Genomic DNA, 10,932 nt, shown 5'->3' on the forward strand with positions numbered 1-10,932 from the left:
TAAGAAATTTTACAAAAAAATATCATAGGAGATATTTTTAGAAAGAAAAAAGCCATAACCTAATTAAATTGGTCTAGTTGCTAATTAGCTGGGTTGATTACATATTCCTGTAGAACTGTCATCAGATTAGGTACAATAAAATGATCAATCAGTTGTTCCCAACTCGCAGGATCAAATTCTATTTTCCAAGGTGATAAAATTGCATATGCAGATGCATCACTTGCATGCCAGGCATAAAGCACATTCCCCAGCTTATAACGAATGGTTGGATCTAAAGGATCCATATGATGGGCTAAAAATGGAAGCTAAGGATGTAACCATGCATGTATTTGCACAGTCTCCCTGCAAGGATCCCAAGTATCTACTACATAGGTTCAGGGTCCCTTGGCTCCCAAGAATTTGTAACAACTATTGTCACTATTGGAAGAATTTTTTTTAGTGAAGAGTTAAGTGTAAGGAGTTGAAGAATCAAGTTCTTCTTCTATGTAAATGCAATAATCACAAGGCTCATTCCCTTGCAGAAGCCTCTACCACAATAACATTATCTCTAAGCCATGCAAAGTGATAGGCCAACACTGGGGCAAATAATAACAAAATAATTAACAATTTATGATCTAATTCGGCTAGTCTAAATGTGTCAATCTGAGAGCATAAGCTTGCGAAAGACATCTGAGCAATATGCTATCAAGGGATGGTAGTTGTGAAATGAGGGCTTATGAATGCAGCTAAAACACACAAAAATGAACCTATAAAGAACTGAAACAAAACTGCAACAGGAACTGTCACTTCCTGCGACAAGAACTTGACTAAAACCTACTAAAATGATTTGGAGAATAAAACACCATAAACAAAAACATCTTTCTACCAGCAATAACAACATAATTATTTCTATTCACTAAATCAAAACTAGGATAAACCATTAGTAATTATAAGAAAATAGTAATCATATTATTTTAATGCAAATCAAATTACAAACTGTTACAAGAACAACATGCATAGCATATTAATACGAATCAAATTACTAACTAATACAAAAACAATAATCAAATCAATTACCTGTTCAAACAAAACTTGATATTAATCAAATATAGACATACCACACTGAAATAAAAACTAGAAAACACATCGGACGTTCTAAGAAGTGGGCCCCCTCCTTAGTCTGTCAGGTGGTGAAGTATAAAACGTTTGAACACGAGATTGATCAGCAGAAGTGTTAATCTTTATTTCTTAGTGGAAGAATATAGAACTATCTCTCTGATATTACATATCACATATATTTATATGTGTTGGACATTATTGTATTGCTTTATAGCTACAACAAAATCACTTATTTTAATATAAACCACCTCTGATGTACCGAATACAAAGATAGTATAAAATAGAATGAATTTGTTGTGCTGAGAACAAAGAAATATGGATGTACATACATCGTTAATTTCTACCTTGGTGTTTGCTATTGTTTCCCTTGCATGGCTGGAGGTCATCGTGTGCAAACTGAAACCACCACTATTTCAAGCTATGGTATGTTCAGTCAAAACTAATTTCGTTTTATGCAAATTGATCAGCACGTGAACCTCCACCTCAAATCCAGGATCTCCTTGAAGATGATCAAGCAATGACGTGGCATTTAATCACCAATTTCCTTTGCCCACAAATCTTCTTTTAACTTGGCATTTAAATTAAGCAACTTTTGTAATAGCCAACCTCCATTCAACGTTCTTCAATAATGTTCTAATCACCACCAGTTAGCATAGAAGGAAATAGGAAGATATGCGGGTGACAGGAAGATGCAATCCCAACTGACAGGCAACAGGAAGTAAGTATGAAATAGGTGATAGGAACATCTGCACCCATTAGTGAACATGCTGCAATTATAATAGTTAGTAAAAGAAATCAATAATGCATTTTCCATATTTTAATCCCAAAACCTCATTAAATACTACTTATATATTTTAAACCATATGCAACGTAAAAATGGTAATAATGAGATGGAATGGAGTATAAAGGGAATAGGAAAGTGAGTAGGACAATACATGAAACAGATTAAAATATGGAATTAAATAGGCTATAATTGGCTCTCATCACAAAGGATGTTGAAGTGGTTTCCAACCTTGAAACACTCTTATAAGCAATAGCAAAGAAAATATAGATGTAATACATGACAAATTGCAAACTTGCAAGTGATTCCAATGTCATAGTACCTACCACAACACATTCCTAGATTCTATCTAGTGCTCCCATAATATCCTCTATGTTGTCTAGCTATTTGTTCTATCGTGTGGTCTCTTTCTAAAGTCGCTCCTTCTCCTTTTGGTATATTTCCACAAACTCTCTCCCATGCCTTAACTTTTGATCAAACTTCTGAATATCTGCCTCTACCATATCTAAGATCAAATTCACATTGCGTTGTAACTCTAACATAGGTGTTTGATCCTCGATAGCTTTCATTTTAGCATTTCAACTTTCATCTTTTCAAGTTTCCACTTCATTATATGTTTGGTTTATCAATGATTTCCTCTAGTTTGAATATGGTGCATCTCAACTAGCTGCTCCAATGATGCAATCACCCATCTATCTCCAAATTTTACAAGCACTTGTAATTTTATAGAATCTAGATAGATATTGAGAGTTCCAAAACAATAAACCTAAAGAGCATCATGTGTGTGTCCCACTTTAGTGAAAAATTGGATGTCATGTTCTTGTGCATATGTTTTAATTACTTCCTTCAAACTCAACTGAGGTGCACCCATAGAATTATTTAGGTGAATCCCACTACCCATGGAAGCTGAGGCTTACTGTTGAGAATATGTTACTACTGCTTGTTGCTACTGAAGTTTGTAAAATTGGCAGTGCGCCATCACCCTAAGATAACTTAAATTATCTCTATCCCAAAGTTGTTCCACAGTTGTACCCTCTACAACTTGATTCATCATTTCAAGGGCTACATTTAGCTTATGTCTTATCCTCTCATTAGCAAGAAGCTGGTGTAGTAGTCATGGTGCAGGGCACATCCCTAATTTTTATTTTTGGAGTGATTAGAGGTTATTTAGGTGTGTGTGTGTGTGTGTGTGTGTGTGTGTTTAATAACTTCCAAGAGTCCTTGGGATGCAACTAATCCAAATGTAAGAGCAAAGTTGCTCACTAGGTCTTAGGTTGCTAAGAAGTTGCTCATTGAGCCAAAAGTTGCTCAATAAGATAGATATAATTAGGGATGGCAATTAAGGTATTTTATTACCTAAATAGGCCCTAGGTATGCTATGTAGGGTCATAGAATGGTCCTAGGTTGATCCATTTGGCCAAAAAGTCCTAAGGAGCATAAATTTCTCAAAGCAACTTTTGCAATTTTTGCAAGAAATTAAAAATGACAATTTTGGAGGTTGTACCTACCCATGATCAAGTCTATGAGAATGGAAGATCATATTTTGAAGGTTGGAAGGTTTCCCATCAAATTATGCATGTGTGGGACTACTATACAGACAATTTTCTAAGATTTCTCATTACTTAATGGTGTAGTACAATTGTGTATGGATTGGCACAGGAGGTCAAGTTTATGAATATTGTAGTTTAGTATTTCTTAGTTCTTTTTCATATTCATACTTGTCTTGAAGCCATTAGGTTTGCAAGTTACAACATTTTCTTGCCGACTGGCCTGAATATTACCTTCACAGGGATGTTTGCACAAAAATGGTTCTAACCCAATCATCCACAGTGGAAATTACATGAAACCTGGTGGGGTGATAGGTTAGATAGTGTACATAGTATTTTGTTTAAAAATAAATAAATTATGATTGGTTTCCAAGCCTTGGAGTGATGCCCTAGGCTAACTATTAGGAGTATGTGAGCCTAGATAGGTTGTGGAAATTGGTACAAAGCATACCCATGATCAAGCTAGGGCTAACAAGTGGTGTTCCTCGAAGCCCTAGTAAGCTACCTTGAGTGTACAAGTGGAATGGAAGGTTGAAGTGATGATGAAAGGAGTTGCAATCTTCTATTAGCAGCTCAACTAGGTATTCTATTGTTCATTTGATATGCTCTATTAAGGTTCTTTTCAATTTATATAAATTGCATTTGGTATTGTCATTTGTGCAAATTTAGATTTAAGCAATAAAATATTTAATCTTCAGCAATGCATTGCTTCTTCCAATAATCATTATTACCAAATAATTCAAGGGAATTGAACACAAGTATTTAGTACAAGAAAAGAGGGAAATATATGTATTTTCTATCTATCAACTTAGGCGGTAGAATTTTTTTGATCCATTTTCAGTGTTGCTTAAATTTGATTGCAAATTGTTTGACAAAATGTTAAATAACTAAATGCTTAAGGAGATTAGTATCTTTGTCAAGCTTGAGCCAAGAGGGTTATTATAGTGGTATCATAGTAGTTTCCTACCATGTTGTAGGTAGGAAAGTTATTTCATTTTGAGATCTATTGTTGCTTGCAGAGTGACCAACACTCTAGCTTTTCCAGCTATGGATAGATACCAGTGGCCTAGTAGTTCTAGGAGTTGGCAGAGTAGTGAGGAAGATAGCAAGATATTAAATGCCTTGAAGGAGAGTATGGAGAAACTTAAGCTTCATTAGTAGAGGTTGGTAGAGAGCTTTTCAAATCTTGAGATGGTTGAGAGAGTTGCAAGATACATGGTTTCTACCTTTAGAAGGTCAACAAGAAGAAGGCTTGAGTTTTCCTTGACAGGTGTCCTTGATGAAGATGGACCTATATTTAGTACAAAACCTACTAGTCCTATCAATAGTTTCGATGATGGACTTATTTCACAGGGATATGTGGTTATGTCAATAGTAGAGGATAGCATCATTGGGTTGCAACAGGTTAAGGCTCTTAGAGCTATTGTTGTAGTTAGTGTATAGATAGTTGATACAGTTGTTACTACTGATAATTCACACTCCCTTGAGGAAGGGATTATTATTGGACATTTATATGTGATTTTTCATAGTGTTGCTCTGGTGTAGGAGGCAACTGCTTCCTCAGATGGGACCGATGCATGTATGCAGTCACCCAACTGTGATGTTGGTGATATGGGTATTACAATGAAGTTAGGAGATGTGGATATAGATAGTATAGACACACCTGATTATCCATTTGATGATGCTATGAGATACACCAGGTATGATATCCCATGCTAGGTATTAATTGATGACTCTGAGGAGGTATTGGATGGGTTCTAGGATCAGTTTCTATGTTCTCAACACTTTTATTTTGACGCACAAGTAGAGAATTTGGTTTCACATCAATGTTAGTTGTCTCCAATTTTATGCAATCCATTATGGGATGGGTTAGCACCATCTTTTGCAAATGGGATTGATAGCTACACATTAGACCTCTTGTGGTATCTACACACCTAGGACAATTTGGATGAGGTTGGAGTTGGTGGTAGTGTTTCAGGTACTATGGTTGTTATCATCTCCATAATGCAGTTGGATTGAGTATCAATTTGATGGGACTCAACTGTGGACAGAGTTGGTATTTTAGTTGGGTTGAGTTTTGATGAGTTGTTGCCTTCATCATTGCCTCAAACAAGTTTTTAGATGATTCTAATATTGATGTCTATTATTTGGGTGTTGGTGCTACACGAGTTGCTTGTACACAACAGGGATAATACATAGTTCAATCTTTAGAATCCAGGTAGATTGTGATGTCCATTTTGCTCGAGGATTACTTGGGGACAAGAGATCTTAGGGAGGGAAGACTGTAATGTCCCAATTTTTAGCAGGTTCCTACAATTGGCCAAGTTAGTTCACCATCGTGACCCTTGTGAGCTAACAATAGAATTTGAGGGTCTTAGTTGTGTGGTTATAGGATTTCCAATAGCCCATGGTGTGTTTTGGCTTCATTTGAGGGACTTACTATTTATAGTAAGTCAATCTATTGGTTTCGATGAGCTCAGTTGAGTCAGAGGAGTTGGAGGATGCTCTTTATTTTTATTTTAGGCTTCTAATTTGGGCTTCAAGAATCTTGGAGGGAATGTCTATTTATAGTAAGTCACCTCATTAGGTTCATTCGTCATCCTTCATCATCAGGATCACTTTGGTGTTGTCAGATTTTGATTCATATGCTTCTTCAGTGGTTTTCACAAGATGGGTGAATTATTATTTTTATTCATCTAAATATGCTAAGGTTGTTATTTTTGTTGGTGTTTTTGGTTGGTCACCTCAGTATCATAGCTCATTGGAACTAGGATGAAAAGTTTCAAATCATGGGAATAAGAAAAAGTGGCCTTACATGTCAAAATTTGAGGTTATGATGGAAAAGGTCATTTTTGGATCCAAAAGGAATTAATAAATTAGTTAATAATGTCACTTTATTATATTTTAATGTTGTGTGTGGGAAGCTTCTTAAGGGAAGTTCATTTGGGAAACTTTGTGCCATTTGGAGATTACAAATATGAGCCTATTTGATGAGTAAAGCATCTGATTAATTATTTGCTTTTGTTGCATGTGAAGAAATTTTGATTTGTTTTTCCTTTTCCCTTGTTGTGGTATAAGGGTTTGGTGATCTTGCCTTGAGACTAATTCTCCTCGACTTATCTATGCAATTGTAGCTAAGGTATTGTGATTGTTACTTCTTTATTTTAGCATGCTGCATATGATAAGTTGGTGTTCATTGTTATGGTGGTTGGAATTTTGAAGTTGATAGGGTTTCAATCTATTTGTGTTGGGAGTGACTTGAAATTTAGTTATGAATTGAGAAGTCTTTCATTGGTATCTATTTATGCTGGAAGAATTATTTCAGCAACCTCTTGAATGCTGGGATGACAATCTACAATAGAGTTTGGTTATCATTTACAAACTGCAATTCTTAGCAAGGGCCTATAAATCATTTCTAGAGGCCTACAATTTGATTTCAGAACTCCACAATTTTGTATAAGGCTCACACAATAGTGATTGGTGGCTACAATTTGGTCCAAACATTAATTGTGGCATTCTACCTACTAAACGCTGATGATGAAAGGAGTTGCAATATTCTATTAGTAGTTCAACTAGGTATTCTATTGTTCATTTGATATGCTCTATTAAGGTTCTATTCAATTTATATAAATTGCATTTGGTATTGTCATTTGTGCAAATTTAGATTTGAGCAATAAAAAAATTTAATCTTCAGCAATGCATTGCTTCTTCCAATAATCATTATTACCAAATAATTCAAGGGAATTGAACACAAGTATTTAGTACAAGAAAAGAGGGAAATATATGTATTTTCTATCTATCAACTTAGGTGGTAGAATTTTTTTGATCCATTTTCAGTATTGCTTAAATTTGATTGCAAATTGTTTGACAAAATGTCAAATAAGTAAATTCTTAAGGAGATTTGTTGAGCTTGAGCCAAGAGGGGTTATTACAAACTTTGGGTAGAGGACCTGGACCAAGTAGGCCAGAAGAAACCCTAGCCAATGATAGCTATGGAGGAAACCAAAATAGGAACACTTTTCAAAGAGGGGGATATAGAGGAAGAGGACCACCTAGGGGTGGGTTCCAATCACAAGGTAGGGGTAGTACTATTTTTACAGGCAGATGTTACAACTATAACAAAGTGGGCCATATTATGGGTAGATGTCTTAAGAAGGCTTGCTCATCATCCATGAGAGAAAGGAGAACACAATTAGTGCAAGAAGATGACACTCAAAGTGTCACATCACCTATTCCAAAAAAGGACTAGTGTTGGATGGTGAAAACTTGATGTTAAGAAGGACCTTGCTGAAAGTACCTAATCTGATAGAGCCAACTCAGAGGAAAAGCCTATTCAAAACAACTTGTAGGTCACATAGAAATATTTTTAGAATGATAGTGGACTCTAGCTCCATTGAGAACATAGTATCAACTAAGATGGTGGATAAGTTAAACCTTAAGAGAATACCTCACACTAGTTCCTACCAGGTGTCTTGGTTGAACAAGGGCCAACAAATACCATTGGATGAGCATACATTTGTGAACTTTGAGATAGGGGAATACAAGGACAAGGTGTTATGTGACATAATGCCCACAGATTCTTATCACCTCTTGTTAGGGTATCCATGGCAGTATGATGTGAAATCTATACATGATGGGGAGCATAATAGTTATGTGGTTACCAAGCAAGGCAAGAAATTTTAGATGAACCCTTTGACTAAGCCTAAGGATGAGAAACATGTGGCAGAAAATGTGATTTTATTGAGTGGGAAGGAGTTCCTAAAGGATATGAAGAAGAATAATGGAGTATGTTGTGCAGTAGTGATAAGGCCTAGGGAAGAGAACAAAGAGAAAGTTGAAATGCCTCAAGAAGTGCAATAGTTCTTGGAAAGGTACCATGAAGTAGTGGACAATGGGCTACCAAATACATTGCCACCTATGAGGGAAGTAAGTCATAAAATAGAATTGATATGAGGGGAAAATCTACCTAACAAGGCAAAATACAAGATTGCACCAAATTAGAATGCTGAGATCACCAAGAAAATACAAGATTTGTTGGAAAAAGGCCTAATAAGGAAGAGCTTGAGCCCTTGTGAAATACCAACTATCCTCTCACCTAAGAAATATGGAAAATGGAGGATGTGTACTGACTCCAAGGAAATCAACAAGATCACCGTTAGATATAGGTTCCCTATGCCAAGAATTGAGGATTTGTTAGACAACTTGGAAGGTTCTTACTACTTCTCCAAGTTGGATTCGAAGTTAGGGTACCATCAAATTAGAGTGAGGCCTAGTGATGAATGGAAGAAAACCTTCAAGACAAATGAAGGGTTGTATGGGTGGCTAGTAATGCCTCTTGGCTTGAAAAATGCCCCAAGTACCTTCATGAGACTAACAAATGAGGTGCTAGTAGATTTCATAGGTAAGCTTGTTATTGTGTATTTGGATGAACTTATTGAATGCTAAAAGAATTAACCTATAGGGAGCATGAATCAACAAGCAAACATTATTTTTAAATCAAATATGTATCAAATACTCATCAAAATGAAAGAAACTTAACCAATGCTTGCTTGAGTTTTGCAACTCATAGTAGCCAACAAACCAAATCCTCAAGCAACCTCAAATAGCTCAACAAAGGCACCAATGAGAGGCCTTATTGGTGTGTTAAGATTGGAGGTATTTTTGGTGTGCTCTCCCAAACAAAACTAAAGTTTGAATCTCTTGAATGTGGAAGTGCAAATGTGAGTGATAATGAAACTATGAAACCTAAGCTATATGAAATGGAGAATACCTCAAACAATGGCTATGGAGAAAGCCATGTTGAAAGTCATTCAAGGTAAAGATGTGAAATGCAACAAAAGAAACTACACTAATATGCAAGCTACACTAACATGCAAATGCATAAGAAAACTAGACTAATAATGCAACTACAATCTAAAAACCAACTACCACGAGTAAGTATGCAATCTAGAAATCACTATGAAAGCTCTATCATGAAAACTCAAAACTCAAAATGACATGATAACAATGCAATTATGGGAGATGAAAATGCTTGAGACAAGGGGCCTATTTATAGGTTTGAGAGGGACCCTGGGTGAGGTGGTATCTATGTGGTATCATATAGTGCCACAAGGAGACACATAAGCAAGCCATGCAAGTGGTCAACATTTCAAAGTTTTCTCACACATGTGTGAGCAAACTTAGAGAGAAGAGTGGGGGACAAAGCTTGCAAGAGGGAGTTGTCTCACACATTTGTGAGCACACACTTAGGCTTAAGAAGGGTTTAGCAAGATGATTAAGGTAATTAAGTGGGATTAAATGAGGAATAGGCTTAGAAGGATGAAAATGATGGGTGCAGGCTAGGCTTAAGATTAAATTAAATAGGATTTAATTTAATCATAGGTTTAAAGGAATTAATGGGCTGTGGAGGTTTAAATAAATAAGATTTATTTAAAAAGGGGATTATGGAGAATCATGTGTTAAATAAATTTAACACACTAAGTCTAGAAGTATTTAAATTAAATTTAAATACTTTAAGAAAATGATGCAGGAGCATCCTGGGTTGCCTTGTTATCCTGCTCATTTTTTTTTGTTCTTTTTGTTGTTAGTGTCGAGCTCCTGTCACACTCTTCAGGTGTCGAGCTCCTATCGCAACCTTCAGGTGCCGAGTTCTTGTCGCACTCTTCAAGTGTCGAGCTCCTGTCACACCCTTCAGGTGCTGAGTTCCTATTGCACTCTTCAAGTGCCGAGCTCCTGTCGCACCCTTCAGGTGCCGAGTTCTTGTCGTACTCTTCAAGTACCGAGCTCTTGTGGCACCCTTCAGGTGCCGAGTTCCTGTTGCACTCTTCAAGTGTCGAGCTCTTGTCGCACTCTTCAAGTGTCGAGTTCTTGTTGCACTCTTCAGGTGCCGAGTTACTGTAGCACTCTTCAGGTGCCGAGTTACTGTAGCATTCCTTCAGGTGCCGAGTTACCCAGTGTATGCCGAGTGGTAGTATTTGGATGTGATTTTTGCGAGCTGACTTGCGGGAATTATTTCATTTGCGACATTTAATTTAAGATCTTTTCTTGGGATGAGTCCAGACCGTTGTTGGGTCGGCCCCCCTCTTATGTAATGTTCTAGAATGTTCTATAAGCTATTTTGGCAAGTATAAATAGAGAGTTTAGGCTTAGACCTAGGTAAGTTTTTGGAAGAGACGAAAAGTTTTGAGGGAGCAGAATGGAAAGTGTGAATTTGTTGTTAGATCTTTGAATGTGAATGTATTGTAATTGGCCGTAACCTAGAAGGCCTCACAGCTGGGCATGTATGAAGATATTTTGATGAATCAATAGAAGTATTTTCCCTCTTCTCCTCCTTTGGTTGCTGTCCATTTGTATTTGCTTCCATTGTGTTAACTCTTGCAGGGTGGTTTGGATAGTTGGGTGAGCCTTTGGCCCTAGTTATTCACCCCCTTTGCTTGCGTCAATTGGTATCAGAGCTTGAGGTTCATCCTTGTGGAGATTGGATCGTGTAGAACCCTGATTTGAATT

The sequence above is a fragment of the Cupressus sempervirens genome, chromosome 7, assembly GCF_028749045.1.
Source record: "Cupressus sempervirens isolate cs-2001-9-10 chromosome 7, ASM2874904v1, whole genome shotgun sequence".
Taxonomy (NCBI): Eukaryota; Viridiplantae; Streptophyta; class Pinopsida; order Cupressales; family Cupressaceae; genus Cupressus; species Cupressus sempervirens.